This window comes from Chiloscyllium plagiosum, unplaced genomic scaffold, assembly GCF_037043375.1.
Source record: "Chiloscyllium plagiosum isolate Xiang-an unplaced genomic scaffold, Cpla_swu_hap1 HiC_scaffold_5, whole genome shotgun sequence".
Taxonomy (NCBI): domain Eukaryota; kingdom Metazoa; phylum Chordata; class Chondrichthyes; order Orectolobiformes; family Hemiscylliidae; genus Chiloscyllium; species Chiloscyllium plagiosum.
In genome coordinates this window covers 65,895,672-65,913,422 of record NW_028270143.1, presented here as the reverse complement: position 1 = coordinate 65,913,422, position 17,751 = coordinate 65,895,672, and the positions used below count along the sequence as shown (strand labels likewise).

Here is a 17,751-nt window from a genome sequence, read left to right as displayed (position 1 = left end):
ATCTATTTCCAGCCGCTCATCTTACCATTCCAGAAATAAAGTCACAGGGTAACAAATTGTATCATGGCTATGTTTAAATTGTCTGTTTTATTTGAACTCTTGCCCTGATATTTATGAGGCAGGACTTCCAAGTAGGAGGAGAGAGCTCTGGTTGCGATTTTTGGAATGTCTTTTGTTTGAACATCACACTGCGAGTGTTTTCTTTTTGTTTGAAAGCTAACCTAAGTGCTGGGTCTGAACTTCTCTACGACTCAAGGAGACGCAACAGCCCAATAATAGGTCAATCTCCTATTGAGGTATCTCCTTGAGGTAGAGTTGTGGTATTTTGGGTAACAGGTCAGGGAGAGACCAGAGCCAGAGATTGGAGAGGATAGGTGGCTGGAGGGTGTTGAAAGAGCATTGATCATCGTAGAGGTTGGTGGTTGGTGATCATGAGGGGTATTGGTGATAACTGGTTGGCTTAGTGGGAGTGTATGTTATCATGCGGAGGGGTAGTGTTCCATGATCGCAAGATCCATGATCAATGGAGTGATGAGGTTCTGGTATTGTCGATTAGTGGGATGTGTGTAGGTACATTCAGAGAAATAGATGGGTTTGAGGCAGGTTGAGTTTGGGATTGACATTTGAACATCCCATCCAATTGCACTTGCTTTTTGGGATTAATATTACTCTCATGGTTTTCATCAGCACAAAAGCCAGCAACTTTGTCTGTATTTAGAGAAATAATATGTTGAGATCGCAAAAAGAATCCAGAGCATGCATCTTATGCAAAACTGTTTTCATTTTAATGGATTCCATTCAGCTGAAAAAAATCAAGTGAAACAAAACCACCAATCTGAATTCAGAACAAGCACTGCATCACTGAAGTCATTCTGTGAACTTTACAGCTGCTGTTTTCATGTGTGCACTGATGAATAGCTGCAGTCATTCTGTGAACAAATAGTCCTTTTGCTTTCCCATCTGTTTCCAGTTTCTGCAGAACATCCACACACAAAGTTCCAAGCTTCATTGTTCAGGCAGTGGAAATAGTAATGGGGAAAATGCCAGGGGAAAAAAAAAATCAAGTCCTCTAATTGAGGAATGGTACAAGATGCTTAAACAGTTCCAGTAGTGAAGCCCACAATTGTGAGACGAATATCTTAGTTTGTCCAAAGATAAGCTTACCTGACCCATAATCTGAAGGTGACTAACTCTAGACATCCTTATTTAAACTAAACTTTGACTTTACATATATGTAGTGCTAATATATAAGACATCAAATACTTGATAAACAAAGAAAAAATGTTGACCATTATACAATAACAAGCTTTAGGAGCATTGTTCCTTCATCAGGTATGAAGGAAAGCACAAAGGCACAGAATTTATAGGTAGTGAGATCAATGAGACCCTGAAGAAGGGCTTATGCCCGAAACGTCGATTCTCCTGTTCCTTGGATGCTGCCTGACCTGCTGCGCTTTTCCAGCAACACATTTTCAGCTCTGATCTCCAGCATCTGCAGTCCTCACTTTCTCCTCCAGTGAGATCAATGGGCAAAAAGATAAAAAAATCAGACAAATGGTATGAATTGAGTGTTGACAAGTTGAATAATACATCTCTGCAGTTGATCAAAAGTGTCAGACGGTGTGAGGAAAGTGTTAGCAGTGTTATGGACTAAGCCAGATTACTCAATACATTCTTAAGCAGGCAGCCTAGAGCTAACCTTGCAATTTGTTTCAGTAAGTGTACAGTGAAAATTACCCAGTGTAAGTTAGCTAGGTTGACGACTAGATTTTAAAACAGACAAAAAAATGTATTCACAAAATCACAGAATGAAACACAAAGAATAGAATTAAAAACCTCTACAGAAGTCAACCTATCCAGGTAGACATAATTATGCTGTTCCAAATACACACAACAGTCCCAATAAGCAAACTTCCTTTATTTTTATTAGATTCCCTACAGTGTGGAAACAGGCTCTTTGGCCCAACAAGTCCACACCGACCCTCGTAAGAGTAAGCCACCCAGATCCATTTTCCTCTGACTAATGCACCTAACACTATGAGCAATTTAGTACTGCCAATTCACCTGATCTGCACATCTTTGGACCGTGGGACGAAACCGAAGCACCCGGAGGAATCCCATGCAGACACAGGGAGAATGTGCAAACTCCACACAGACAGACAGTCACCCGAGGCTGGAATTGATCAAGGGCCCTGGTGCTGTGAGGCAGCAGTACCAACCACTGAGCCACCGTGTCGCCCAAAAACCCAGTATAAATGGAACATATGCTTACAGGTTGAAGGGCAGAAAAGAGAGAGAGTTTCCACACAGCTCCCTGTTGAATGTCCCAGTTCAGACTGAACTAAAAACAGCTCAGCTCAGCCCAGCTAAAGATGAAGGGCTTTTGCCCGAAACATCGATTTTCCTGCTCCTTGGATACTACTTGACCTGCTATGCTTTTCCAGCACCAATCTAATCTAGAGTCTGGTTTCCAGCATCTGCAGTCCTTGTTTTTACCCAGCTGAAGAGCTAACCACTCCCCTCTCTTTATACAGGTCATTTCTAAAACATGGCCACTTTGGCCTTAAGTCTCATCTGTTTACGTATAAACAAAAGGGCTTTCAAAGTCCTTTTCATCTCTGTACCAAACCAAAATGATTGCGGTCCGGCCTGGTTTATTGCCCCTCTGAAAAATATCAAGGACAGAGTCTCCTTGAGCCAAGGAACAGCTTTTAGAAAACAAGGGACTAACTTTGTGACAACAGCTGAATAGCAAGTGAAGGGATGACTATAATCTAATTAATTCAGATAATTACAAAAAATTAGAGATAAGGTGGTGTTGGAGACCAACATGGAATTACATGATAGGTATAAGACTTGCATGCCAAAGGTCTAAGCAAAGTAATGAGGCTATCTGTTTCTGCTCGGTGATTCTGCATTGTTCTGTATCCCAAAGGTCGCCTTGGAGAATGCTTACCCAAAGATCGGAGGCTGCATGCCCTTGACCACTGAGGTGTTCCCTGTCTGGGAGGGAACATCCCTGCCTGGCTATTGCTGTGCAGTGTCCATTCATCCGTTGCAGTAGCATCTGCATGGTCTCACCAATATATCATGACTCGGGGCATCTTTGCCTGCAACATGAGACAGACAACATTGGCTGAGTCATACGAGTACCTGCCGTGTTCATGGTGAATGGAGTTCCCATGTGTGATGGTAGTATCCTTGTCGATGATCTGATAGGTCTTGCAGAGGTTGCCATGGCTGGGTTGTGTGGTGTTGTGGTTGTTGTTCTCCCAAAGGCTGGGTAGTTTGCTGTGAGCAATGGTCTGTTTAAGGTTTGGCGCTTATTTGAAGGCAATTTGTACAGTTTTTGGTTACTTTTTAGAGGTAAGACCCTTGGCCTGTGACTCTTATGCCTATCATGCTATTCCAGTCATTTAGTTTGTCTCCAGTGCCACCTTATTGTTAATTTTTTGTAATTATCTCTCTGGCTCAATTAATTGGATTGTAGGTCATCCCCTCGCTTGCTGTTTGGCTGTTGAAACTTTACTCACACCATCTCACATTTTTGATCTCACACAGAGATTTATTATTCAGTCAGTCGATGCTCCATTCACACTATTTGTATGATTTTTTGACCTCTGCCTGTAAATACTGTAACTGCGCGCTTTTCTTAACTTCACCCGATGAAGGAACAGTACTTGTGATTTCAAATAAATCTGTTGAACTATAACCTGGTGTCATATGACTTCTGTCCGTATCATTGTGATGCAGCTACAGCTACTTCAATGTTGAAAAGATGTAGAAACATAGGGAGATCATTCAGAGAGTAACTTCTAGATGACTAAAGTTGCAATTGCAACAGTTAATAAAGGAGATGGAGGAGAAACAAAGACAACAACTGGAGGAACCCAGAGTTCTTAGCAGATTGTAAAGCTGAGGGATATGATATATGTCAGAAGGAGCAAAACCAAAAAGTAATTTAAGTACAAGGATGAAAAGTTTAATTTTAAGGAGTTGGAGAGCTGCAAGCCATCGTAAATTATTACAGATCGAATACAGATCGAATACAGGCAGCAGAGGTTAGGACAAAGTAATGTCTGTGATTGATGGCGGATTTCACTTCAGTTAGGGCAAATACGAAGGTGACAATGGCATGGACAAGGGCTTGATTAACAGGTGAGCTGAGTTAGAGGCAGTAAAATGAGGATGTTACAAAGGTGAAAGTAGGAACTCATTGTGATGGAGACGTGTATGGGTGGACGCTCAGCTCAAAGTCAAACAGGCCACCAATGTTACAAGAAAGTTAAATCATCATGAAACATTAGCTAGGAAGTACATGCTGATAATGACAGAGGATGAATATAATGACTTCACCATCTTAATTATTTGTATTATTGATAGCCGTGGGTGAGGTGCCAGAAGACTGGAGGCTGGCAAACGTGGTGCCAGTATTTAAGAAAGGTGGTAAGGAAAAGCCAGGGAACTATAGACCGGTGAACTTAGAACTAGTGGTGGGCAAGACATTAGAAGAAATCCTGAGGGACAGAGTTTACATGTAATGGGAAAGGCAAGGACTAGTTAGGGATAGTCAACATGGCTTTGTGTGTGGGAAATCATGTCTCACTAACTTGATTGAGTTTCTTGAAGAAGTAATGAAGAGGATTGATGAGGTCAGAATGGTGGACATGATCTATATGGACTTCAGTAAGAGGTTTGACAAGGCTTGTCATGGTAGACCAGTTAGCAAAGCTAGATCACAAGGAATACAGGGCATGTTACCCATTTGGATAAAGAACTGGCTCAAAGGTGGAAGACAGAGGGTGGTGGTGAAGGGTTGCTTTTCAGACTGGTCACGTGTGACCAGCAGTGCTACAAGGATCAGTGCTGGATCCACTCCTTTTTGTCATTTGTATAAATGATTTGGATGTGAACATAGGAGGTATGCTTAGTAAGTTTGTAGATAACACCAAAATTGGCGGTGTAGTGGACAGCGAAGAAGGTTACCTCGGAGTTCTATGGGACTTGGATTAAATGTGGCAATGGGCTGAGGAGTGGCAAATGGAGTTTAATCTAGATAAATGTGAGGTGGTACATTTTAGAAAGACAAATCAGGGCAGGACTTATACACTTAATGGTACGATCCTGGGGAGTATTGCTGAACGAAGAGACCTTGGAGTGTAGGTTCGTAGTTCCTTGAAAATGGAGTTGAACATGGACAGGATAGTGAAGAAGGTGTTTGATATGCTTTCCTTTATTGGTCAGTGCATTGAATGTAGGAGTTGGGAGGTCATGTTGTGGCTGTACAGGACATTGGTTAGGCCACTTTTAGAATACTATGTTCAATTCTGGTCTCCCTGCTATAGGAAAGATGGTGTGAAACTTGAAAGGATTCAGAAAAGATTTACAAGGATGTTGGCAGGGTTGAAGGGTTTGAACTACAGGGAGAGGCTGAATAGGCTGGGACTGTTTACTCTGGAGCATCGGAGGCTTAGGGGTGATCTTATAGAGGTTTAGAAAATCATGACGGGGATGGATAGGGTGACTAGACAAGGTCTTTTTTCCTGGGGTGGTGAGTCCACAACTAGAGGGCATAGGTTTAGGGTAAGAGGGGAAAGATATAAAAGGGACTTAAGGGGCAACATTTTCACACAGAGGGTGGTGCATGTATGGAATGAGCTGCCAGAGGAAGTGGTAGAGGCTGGTACAATTCTAACATTTAAAAGACATCTGGATGAGTATATGAATAGGAATCATTAGGGTGGGAAGCCATGTCGATGTTAAAAAAGTAGGATCCATAGGTATATCTTTCAGGAACTTCATTAGTAATAGCACCAATGTGAAAACAAAATTGCTGGAAGTCCTCTGATTATGATTGGATAGACGAAAATTGATCCAAGTAATGGTCTTTCCATGGAGCTGTACCACAGAGGACATTAGAGATGGATGACATGGTTCACCCCGTCAAAGTCAACAGAGAGGTCAAAAAGCAGGAAGGGATGGTCTGTCATGATCACAGTCATACATGGTGTCATTGTTATTGTGATTGTATACAACACGAAAATGTGTCCAAACATGAGATAAAGGAGGAGGATTTGGATATTTAAGTTCTCAGAACTGCCTGACTATTCAGTAAGCTTATGACTGATCTGTCCTCTTTCAACTCCATTTTCACACCAGCTCGACATAGCCCTCTTCTCCTCGATGTTTCAAATTTACTTCCTCTTACAAATGTACCTCCTCTTTAAATACTTTCAGTGATCTGACCTGGACAGCTCCCTAGGATAGAGAATTCCAGACATTCATTGCCCTCCAAAAGATGAAATTCCTTCACATCTCAGTTTTAAATGAATGCTCCCTTATTTATTCATTCAGGGATGTGGGCTACTTTGCTGACTGGACTAGCATTTATTGCCCAATCTTAAAATATCCTATGTTCATTTATTCCTATTCTTATGTTCCTAGGTAGGAACAAGATCATTTCACTTTTCAATGCTACCTTTCTAAGTTGTTTGTTGAGATCGTTGGGATAGTTCTCCTTACAGCAGAGAAAGGGAAGGGAGACTTAATGGGGAAATTGAAAATTATGAAGGATTTTAATTAAGAAAGTAGAGAGAAGCTGTTTGCACTGGAGACCGAGAGTAGACAGGGATCATACATATAAAGTAATTGACAGAAATACTAGAAAATTAGGAGAAATACCTTCAGAGAGTAAGGCGTTAAGATCTGAAATGCACATCCTGTAAGTGTGATGGAAGTAGTTTTTCACAGGAATTTTCAAAAAGCAATTGGAATGTACTTGAAAATGACTAAATTGCAGGGTTCCAGGAAGTGTGGAATTAAACAGGACAGCTCTTTCCAAGAGGATTAGTTACTACTATTTATTTTATCATGTGATATGGGCATCATTTCCTAGGCCTTCATTTGTTGCCCATCCTGAGTTACCATTGAAAAAGTAATCATGAACTACCTTATTGAACAGCTAAAGTCAATCTGATGTAGATACATTCACAATTTTGCCAGAACTTTGTGACAGTGAAGGAACAATGCTATGTATTCAAATCAGCAATGTGTGTGACATGGAGGGAAACTTGCTGGCAGTGGTATTCTCATGTGCCTGTTGTCCTTGTGCTTCAATATGTTGGAGATTGAAGGCAGTTTGCAAGGTGCTGTTGAATGAGTGTTCACCCCTTTTGTGTTATAGGGTTGTATGGACTGATATCAATTGTACTCTCGGGTTTGTTTTCCACAGCGAGGATATGTAAAATAGGTCGGGTACTCAATACACCTCTGTGTGGATAGAGGCAAAAGGCAATTTTCACAACAGCCTTAGTTTCAGGAATGATCAGAACTGAGGCTCTTTTGCAAAGGTCATTTCCTAGTCACAGAATAAATATTACTGATATTAAATTCATTCAAAGTTAATGATGCAATTATCTTTTTGAGAAAGTGTCAGGCAAACTTTTATCATTTGCAAACACATGGTGCAATATATAATCCATATTAATTGCATCATTATATCACTGTCCTCAAATCAAAAATAATGTCTTCTGACTTTTCTACCCTTGCACCATGTTGATCCACAGAAATCATGTTACCATTCGAGTGCCACTCAGCAAATGATTGCCAAAAATGTTTGCGAGTTTGTAAATTAGTTTATAAAGGAGGGGTTCAAACTTTTCTCACATTTTATACATGGAAGAAATAGTCAATCGGAGTCTGAAAGCATTGTGAAAGATCAAGACATGTGACAAATTATTCACAGTTAATGCAAATGTGCTTAAAGGGACGTGATGCCAACAATAGAAGGGGAGAATTTTTAAGATGGTGCTTTGAGTAGGAATTTGAGGGGATTGATTGCAATGCTGTTTTACCACCCTCCTGCTTTTCAGCCAGTTGAGTTGGGTTAAAATTACCTCTGTTAAAATCTGGTTAAGGGAATTTAAGAATCTCTCAATTTATACCCCTTGAAAAGAACTATGTGAGGTCTGATAATAGTGTTTATGATCCTGTTCAAAATGAATTGCATGCACAATATCCCAATGTCTGGGGCCTGACTTTAGCTGAAGAAATGCGAGGATGTAAATTTCATGCAAATAAATGTCACAGACCCCAGACCCAAATTTCCTTGAATAGGATTGGCTGTGATCCATGGCAAAACTAATCCTTATTTCTATTGATTCTGTAGAAGCACTCATTTACTTATGGCTGGTACTGACAAGAAATATTTTTAGTTTTGTGAATTCAGATTGGTTTGCTGATTCTGTGCTTGACATTAAATGATTATAGTCCTTTACAAGTAATGATAAAGGTTTTGTGCAGCACTGACTCTGTTACCACTGCCCACCTGGGCTCCACGATAATCACCCAATCAACATTGTGAAGGCAGTCAAGAATGAAAGAATGTGAAGGCCCTTTGACAATCGCTGAAAAGAAAATTTTCCTTCATCTGAACTAAGCTGTATTTCCAATGATTTATCTTTTGCCAATCATACATTACACCACCCCATTTAAATTAAGTGAGAGGCTTTGCAGGCAAATCAGAATTTATCTTCACATCCACACGCACAATTGTTGGGGCAGATTATGATTCATTGTAATTCACTGAACTAGTAATCCAAAAGGTCCAGGCTAATGCTGTACATAAGAACCAGGAATAAAAGTAGGCCATTCAGCCCCTCAAGCCTGCCCTTAGGAACATGGGTATACATCCCAGCAAAGCAGCAGGTGGAATTTAAATTCAATCAATTAAAATTTGGAACTGAAAGCTAATCATTGGTAATAATGATCTTGAAACTTGTTGGTTCCAAAAATTTCATTCATGAATGCTCTTTAAGGACAGACTATTGCTGTCTTTACCTGGTTTGGTGTATATGTGATTCCAGATGCACAGCAATTGACTCTTAATTGCTCTTTGGTTGCCTTAGAGAATAGTTCTGCTCCAAGGCAATTAAAAATCAAATTGGCAACAAACGGTGCCATTGCCTTCATTCCATGACAAATAAATTTTAAAAACAGCATTCTGTCTCACCAATTCTCTGTTGGGCTAACTTGAAAGCCAGTGGCTTTTATGTGCCTCCTGACCTAAACCAATGTGCCTTACTTAACAGAGGTAGCCTGAAGAGACCTGTGCACCAACCCAAGGCTGGGTTTGACTCCAATGTTTTTACTCCAAATCTGAAAACGAGCTGACTCAGGAAATCCACATGTAGCTAACTCTCCAGGCCATTAGAAATAACAAATCACTTTTCATGGTTGTACAAGTATTGCAAGACATTTACAAGGGTATTTTGTGACCAAACATGTTACCTGGTTTGGTGCATTTTTAAACAGTGACACTTATGCTTGAGAACTCTGTTGCCTTTAACTTCTTGTTTCAATGCCAGCAGCAGATCTTGGAAAAGGCAGGCATTTACATGTTGAAGATTGCTGCATTGAAGGCATCAAAAGAAAACCACAGAACAATTTCCTGAAGAGAAATTTTATCTTAATTTTCATTCTCTTTCTGATGGAATTCAGATTGCTCTATATCTGATAGAGCTCATTAACACTGTCATCTTGTATCACACTTCACTGACTTGCCTGAAAATTAATTTCACTAATCATGTTGCTGTGTAATTTAAATTCTGCTGAAGTGTTTTGTAATGGTACATGGTTAATTTGTTGTGCATAGTTTACTCTTGTGATTAATACTTGGATTGCTATCAGTATTTACAGAGATAAATATCTGAATATCCCTGTTCAGCCTTTGATTTTAACATGTTTCAGGTTAATTAGCTTGAAGCATCAGCTATTCCCTATCTAATTTATATCTGCTATGATGATCAAAATGCCACAAAGACAAATGCTGAAGTGTTTTGAACTCTAACTTCCATTTGCTAATGTCTTAACAATCTGGAAGTAGTTATGTTCCATGTTTATTCCCAGTGTTCCATTTCCATCATATAATTCTATGGTCATAAGTTTGAGAGAAATGGACATTACAGAAAAAGGCTTTGTCCATTATTAAAACTGTTGAATAATTCTATGGGCCATTAAAGCTACAGCCCTGCATACCTTTCTTCCCCGAGTCAAATCCTATTCCAGGACTTGAACAAAAACATTAAGGCTGATGCTCCAGTACAATATTGACAAAACATTGGACATGTCTTTTGGAAGAGATATTAAACCAAGGCCCAAACTGCCCTCAATCAGACAGAAAAGACCCCATGTCACAAGACTAGAGAGTTATCCCTGGAGCTGTTGCTAATATTTATTCCTCCTCAAGCAACAGCACAAATATGGATTATCTGATTGTTATCACATTGTGCCATGTGGGAGCTTGTGATGTACAACCTGGCTGTGGTGTTTCCTATGTTACAAATGTAACTAACCACACTTCATTCTTGGATATTAACTTTGGATATCTAGTGGCCATGAAAGGTCATGTCTTCTATAAACGCAATACTTTATTTTCCTTTTAGTCTGTTATGGAACTTGAATATCTTTTATCGTCAAGCATTAAAAACAATGTCTTGTGATAAAATATAGAAACACAGCAGAATTTTAACTGCCAAGAGGAAGAAAATTCTGGTATAGATGTAAGGTCAAAAAAATGTCGTTGGGTTGACCCAACATGATCTTGTTAAGTTTCAGATTGATCTGGGCAATTGTCATCAAGCAGGAAACCCCATGCTGCTGTTTGCAAAATCACTATATTGTGTCCCCAGTTAATTAACCTGCATTCTGGTTGTAACAATTAACACACAGAATTACTGAACTCTCTGCATTCTGTCAAACTCATGTTTGCAAACTCCTGGAGCACGAGCTCCATCTCAAAGGACCAATGGGGCACATATTATCAGGAAGATGACAGGCCAGGAAACCTTCAAACATTAAATATTGGTGCTCACAAAACTTCTTCTGGGACTGTACTCTTTTACAGCTCAGCAGGTAATTACCAACTACTTGAATGTCTGTTCACATATCTTGCATGCCATTCACTTGGTGCTACACTTGTCTGGATTCAGTCTTCACCAGGTGCATGGAGCGTTACTTGGCACCTCTGGTGAGCAGCAACAATGGGAGAGGGAATAATAAGATCAATACCTGTAGAAACTCTCCTTAGCCATAAATTGGGAAGCTATGTTGCAATTGTACAGGACGGTTGGTGAGGCCGCACCTGGAGAATTGTGTTCGGTTTTGCTCACCTTGCTGTAGGAAGGATATTTTAAACTGGAAAGAGTCCAGAAGTCATTTACAAATGCTGCTAGGGCTCAATGGTCTGAATTATAGGGAGAGGTTGGACAAGCTAAGACTTTTTTCTTTAGAGCACAGAAGACTGAGGGGAGATCTTACAGAGTGTACAAGATCATGAGAGGCATAGATAGGGTGAATGCACTCAGTCTTTTTCCCAGTAGAATCAAGGACATGAGGGTATCAGTTTAAAGTGAGAGGGGAAAGAATAAAAGGGAATCTGAGGGGAAACATTTTTACACAAATGATGCTATGTATATGGAATGAGCTGCCAGTGGAAGTGGTTGGGGTGGGCAGATTATCAACATTTAAAAGGCATTTGGACAATAGGAAAGATTTAGAAGGATATGGGCCAAGTGCAGGGAAATGGGGTTAGCGTGGATGGACATTATTGGTTGGCATGGATCTGTTTGGGCTGAAGGCCGTGTCTCTGTGCTGTAGGATGTTATAACTATGAATAACTGGAACTCCTTTCAAGTAGAAGATGGGAAGATAGGAGTTCATTATTAATTTCCCCCAACATTTGCAACTGCTGCAAGAAGCACTAGTCTGAACCAGCTTTATTTGATCATATTGGACTTTCATGCATATTAAACCAATATATAATGGTCTTCTGGAGTTGGCAGGAGTTAATCTAAAAAGTGCACACCATAGGTGAACTCAGATATAATTGAGATACTTTAGTTCATATTTAAAAATAACCCATAGATGAATTTTCTTAATATTGTTAGAGAAGTTTAGTTTTTACTATACTTCTCTGCAAAGTTGGAAAGATCATAACTATTGATTATTTGACCGCTCTATATTATTCCTCATCTTCAGTCCCTATAACAATCTCTGTTTCTCTTCCATTCTCAGCTTGATCCACTGTCTCAGACTGAACCATATTGTCCACATCCTCAATGTCAAGTCTTGCAGTTCACTAGGCTACAATGGCTCCAACCCCTTCCAAATTTTATATTCTCATCCTCATGTTTAAATCCTTTCATATCTTCTTCACTTCCTGGCTTGAAAATTTACATTGGTAATGTAAACATTACCATCTCACTCTTGTGAATATATTACAGAATGTGGAGGTGCCGGTGTTGGACTGGAGTGGACAAAGTTACCTTATAAAGGAGCAGCGCTCTGGAAGCTAGTACTTCCAAACAAACCTGTTGGACTATAAGCTGGTGTTGTGTGATTTTTAACTATATTACAGGAGTTAGGAGAACAACTCACCTTATGTATATTCTTGCCTTTTTCTCAAGCCTTCCAAATCTTTTCTCTTCCAATTTCATTTTGAAAGCTACTATTGAATTTGTTTCCATTACATTCTCATGAAGTCCATTCCAGATCCTAATCAAATACTGCATTAAAAATTTGTTGCTCATTGTTCTTTCATCAATCACTTTAAATCAATGTCTTTTGGTTCTCGATCATTCTGCCAAATGGAAACAATCTCTATCCACTCTCTCCAGATTTCTCATGATGTTGAACACCTCTGTCAATCTGCTAATGACAAGTCTCTCTGTTAATGAAAACAATTCTAGCTTCTCCAAACCATCCTTAACACAGAACCATTCTCAAAGAATCATTTCTCCATTCTTCGCAAAGTGTAGTGCTAAGCATTGGACACAACACATATAGCTGAGGGGGACCAGTTTTTACAAATGTCATCATAGCCCTTTTCACTGTCTGCTTATACTTATCACAGAATCTCTACAGTGTGGAAACAGGCCATTCAGCCTGTCAATTCTACACTGACCCTCCGAAGTGCATCCCATCCAGACCCTCTACCCTTTCATCTCATGTTTCCATTGGCTAACCCACCTAGCCAAGACATCCCTGGACACGATGGGAAATTCAGCATGGCCAATCCACCTAACCTGCACATCTTTAGACTGTAGGAGGAAAATGGAGCACCCAAAGAGAACCCACACAGACACAGGAAAAATGTGCAAACTCAACATAGACAGTTGCCCGAGGCTGGAATTGAACCCGGGTCCCTGATGTTATGAGATAGCAATGCCAACCACTGAGTTGCCATGCAGCCCTTATCTAATGTTTTAATAACAGGCACTGCCACTTCAATAATTTCTGTGCATATATTTCCGGATCTTCAGAATTGTATCTTTTACCGTCTTTCAAAATTCTTTCAAGTGAAATATGTCAGTTTATATCTTTGTGCAGCAAATGTATCCACCATGTGCCCACCCATTTCAGCAGTCTGTCTATGTCTGTTTGAAGTTTACCACTTCCCTCCTCACAGTTCACATTACTTTCAAGTTTTGTGTCACTTAAGAATTTGAAATTGTACCCTGAATACCCAAGTCTAGGTCATTGATATAGATCAAGAAAAGCTATAGTTCTGATATCGATCTTTGAAGAATTCACTCTATACTGACATAGGAATAAGGAACAAATGTCTCTGAGCCTGGTCCACCATTCAATAAGATCATGGTTGATCCTATTTTAACCTCAGGCCTACATTCTTGCACATACGCGACAATCTCTCATTCTCTTGGTAACTAAGAATCTATTTACCTCTGCCTTAAAAACATTTAAAGATTCAACAACACTACCTTTGAGGAAGGGAATTCTAAAGACTCACAATCCTCTTATAGAAAAAACATGCTTTCCCACCTCTGGTTTAAGTGGGCATCCTCGTATTTTTAAACCGTGACCCTTAGTTCTCAATTCTCCCAAAAGAGGAAACATCCTTTTAACATGCACTTGGTAAGTCCCCTCAGCATCTTATATGTTTTAATGAAGTCATCTCTGAATTTTCCAGCAGATACAAGCCTAGCCTTTCTTCCTATGGCAATTCACTTACTCCATATCAGTCCAGTAAACATTCTCTAAACTCCTGTCTCCTATCCTCCAATGCAAAAGCAACCATTTATCAGCATTCTCTACTCCCTGTCAGTTAGCCAGTATTGTATCGACACTGATGCCACTGTCCCTTCTGTTGGGCTTCAACTTTGCTGTTATTGTATGTTGTGTTATGAAATGTCTTTTGGAATTTGCACCACATCAACCATGTCAGCTTCAACAATTGCCTCTGTGACCTGATCAAAATACTGGATTAGATTACTTACAGTGTGGAAACAGGCCCTTCGGCCCAACAAGTCCACACCGCCCCGCCGAAACGCAACCCACCCATATCCCTACATTTACCCCTTACCTAACACTACGGGCAATTTAGCATGGCCAATTCACCTGACCTGCACATTTTTTTTTGGATTTAGTTAATTAGTTAAATACAAGCTGAAATTAGTTAAATACAAGCTGCTCTCAAAGAATTGTGCAGGTTTTCCTTAATTAACCCATTTTTGTCCAAGCGAGCCTTAAATTATAATCTAGGGTAAAATTCTAAAATATTTCATACCACTACATTTAAATTGACTAGTTTTTGTTACTGGAATTATCCTTACAGCCTTTGTTAAATAGCAATGTAACACCTGCAATTCTCTAGTCAAAGTTCACTGGCATCACTTCTGTATCTGAGAAAGATTGGAAGATATTGGCCAGTAACTGCAATTTCCACCTTTAATTCTGCCCAACACCCTTGGATACATTTGGGAATCTGGGTTCTGCAGGCATCAAATTGAAGTCCAGCCTGTCTTTTATCACTTTATCAATTTTTCCCCATCTAGTATCATAATTACTGTTGGTGCGAGAGATCGGAGAAAAAAAATGCTGGAAAAACTCCGCATGTCTGGTGGAGAGAAGCACAGTCAATATTTTATGTTCAATGACTGTTCTTTGAAAAAATGTCATATCTGATTCAAAACATTAATGCTTGCTGTTTTTTTAAAAATTTCACAATTAAAGTCCATAATCAAAAACTTTGTTAGCACATTACCTGATAAAGATAGTTGCAAAGTATTCGTTTATCATGTCAGTCAGGCCTCTACCTCCCTGTATGAATCTCCTTTTCTCATTCCCAATCTCACTTCCCCAGCCCACCCTCCTTTTATTGTTATATGTCTTTAGAAGACTTTTAGATTCTGTTTTATGTTAAGGAACCACAATATTCTTTGCTTCTTTTATTTGGTTTTGCATCCCCTCTGAACCTTCTTTTTCAGCTGGTTTCTAACTTGTACAGTTTAACATCTGTCATATGTACCCATTGTGAGATTCATCTTATTCTTACCTCTATGGTTCTGGCTTTATTTGCCCTCCTTTTGTGTGTTGTTGCACCTCAATGATATAACATTTCATTCAATTATGGTTTTGCCAGTCAAGCTTGGATTTCTCATTTGAAGCAAAATCAGAAAATGCTGGAGAAACTCAACAAGTCTGGCAGCATCTATAGAAAGATGATAGGTAAATAGGAGATATATTTACAGATTACAAATGAAAAGACCAGTAGGAATTTTTTAAAAAAAATTAATAACTACGTAAATAAGAGAGATACAAGGCCAGGCAATATGTTGAAACTGCATGACGTGGGAGCTGGTGGACCCCATCATGGTTCATAATGCAGTAAGTGTTGGTTGCTTGAGGAACTGCAGTTCAGAGTTGATGAGCTGGAGTCTGAGCTTTGAACACAGCGGCACATTAGGGAGGGAGTTATCTGTTTCAGGAAGCAGTCACACCCCTTAGAATGACTAACTCAGATTCGGTTGGTAGTTGGGAACCGGAAGATGTGACTACGAAAGAGGCAGGTAGAGGCATCCAGGAGGCAGCGCTGAAGGAACCTCAGCCCCTGAGCACTAACAGGTTTGAGATTTTTGCTCCCTGTGTGGATGAGAGCAGAGGCTATAGGAGGATGAGAAAACTGACCATAGTGCCATAGTATAGGGAACCATTCAAGAGAGTGGTGACAAATAGTAAAGTCAATAGAGGGTCAGAAGAGAAATGTAGTTGTAATTGAGGATAGTATAGTCAGAGAAATAGACACTGTTCTCTGAGGCCAGAATCAAGAGTCGTGAAGGCTGTGTTGCCTGCCTGGTGCCCAAGTCCAGGATTTCTCATCTGGGCTTCAGAGGAATTTAAAGAGGGAGGGGGCAGATCCTGTTGTCATGGTCCATGTAGGTACCAATGATGCAGTTGTAAAGAGGAAAGAGGTTCAGCTGAGGGAGTGTGAGCAGCTAGAGGCTAAATTACAAAGCAGAACCAAAAGGGAAGTAATCAACAAATAATAAGATTTGTTATTATTAGTAGGATTCCTGCCTCATATTTCCTGGGAAGTAATAATCACATTGAGTCCGAGAAACTTAAGAGTGGGAGTGGTGAGATCTAATTGTTCGCACTGGTTCCAACGATATAGGTAGAAAGAGGAAAGAGGTTCTGCAGAGGGAACATGAGCAGCTAGGGGCTAACTGAAAAGCAGAACCAAAAAGGGAATTATCTCAAGATTACTATCTGAGCCACAAGCTAATTGTTAACACAATAACAAGCAAAACTAAAGTAGTTTACAAAATACCTTGCAAGAAGTGTAACAAACACTATATTGGACAAACAGGCAGAAAACTAGCCACCAGGATACATGAACATCAACTAGCCACAAAAAGACATGATCCTCTCTCACTAGTGTCCTTACATACAGAAGAGGACAACACATCCATCCTAGGACAAGCCAAACAGAGACATGCACGAGAATTCCTAGAAGTATGGCATTCCAATTGGAACTCTATCAACAAACACACTTACTTGGATCCCATCTACACACCCTGTGAAAAAGAACAGGAAATGATGTTACCAACTCGAGGAAACCTAAACACATAAATAGAACACACGCCATGCCACCAGCACTTCATCCAGAGACTCACTGATGATATTACTTAAATGTTGATGAAATGTCTAAAAACAAACCTTGCAGCTCTGTGAGCAAACCTACAGCCAGAACCTCAACCTGAGCTACAAATCTGAGAAATGGGCTGACCCGCCCCCATTCCTGATGAAGAGCTTATGCCCAAAACACTCTCCTGCTCTTTGGATGCTGCCTGACCTGCTGTGCTTTTCCAGCTCCACACTTTTTGACTTCACACAAAGATGACCCATCATCACGAAGAGGTGACTGGTAGGTACTGGAATGCAGTCTGTCCTGTCTGAGTAGCTTCCACTGCTCCTATTCTGAACAGGTTTGAAACATTTAACTCTGTGCGCTCTCTCTCTCCATTGATGCTGACGGACATCTTGTGTTTCTGAGCAATTTCTATTTATGTTTCCAGTTGCAGGGCAGCATGTTGACCAAGGAGACTGTTTATGTCTTTTCAACACTTAATTCCCCCAACGCTGCTCACGGGCAAATAGTTAACTCATAGCTAGTTTTGTAATAAAGGTAGCTCATGGCAAACAGACTATGACAACAAAAGGTGCATTGCGTGTCTGATGACTCATGTATCTCAGTAACTAGCACCGACACGGAGTGAAAAACATCAAACAAAAATATAGCGAACTGCGCAAGTAGAAACTTGTAAACAATGAAATCTACAGGCAATCGCCCTGACCTTCCTCCTTCCGAATAAAACGACAGAAAGGAGCCGCCTTAATGGGAGGATGCGATTGGCGAGTTGGGAGTCATGAGGTTAATACTCTCCTTAGCTT

General features: G+C 40.1%; 1 long non-coding RNA gene across 1 annotated transcript; it reads right to left on the bottom strand.

Annotated features, from left to right (window-relative positions):
- Window positions 1-778: 778 nt before the first annotated feature.
- On the bottom strand, window positions 779-15,504 carry LOC148149953 (uncharacterized). Its single transcript, XR_015757212.1, has 3 exons — window positions 15,353-15,504; window positions 12,436-12,705; window positions 779-1,511 (listed from the first exon to the last, which is right to left on the bottom strand). It is a non-coding gene; the product is annotated as an uncharacterized LOC148149953 (long non-coding RNA).
- Window positions 15,505-17,751: the final 2,247 nt, after the last annotated feature.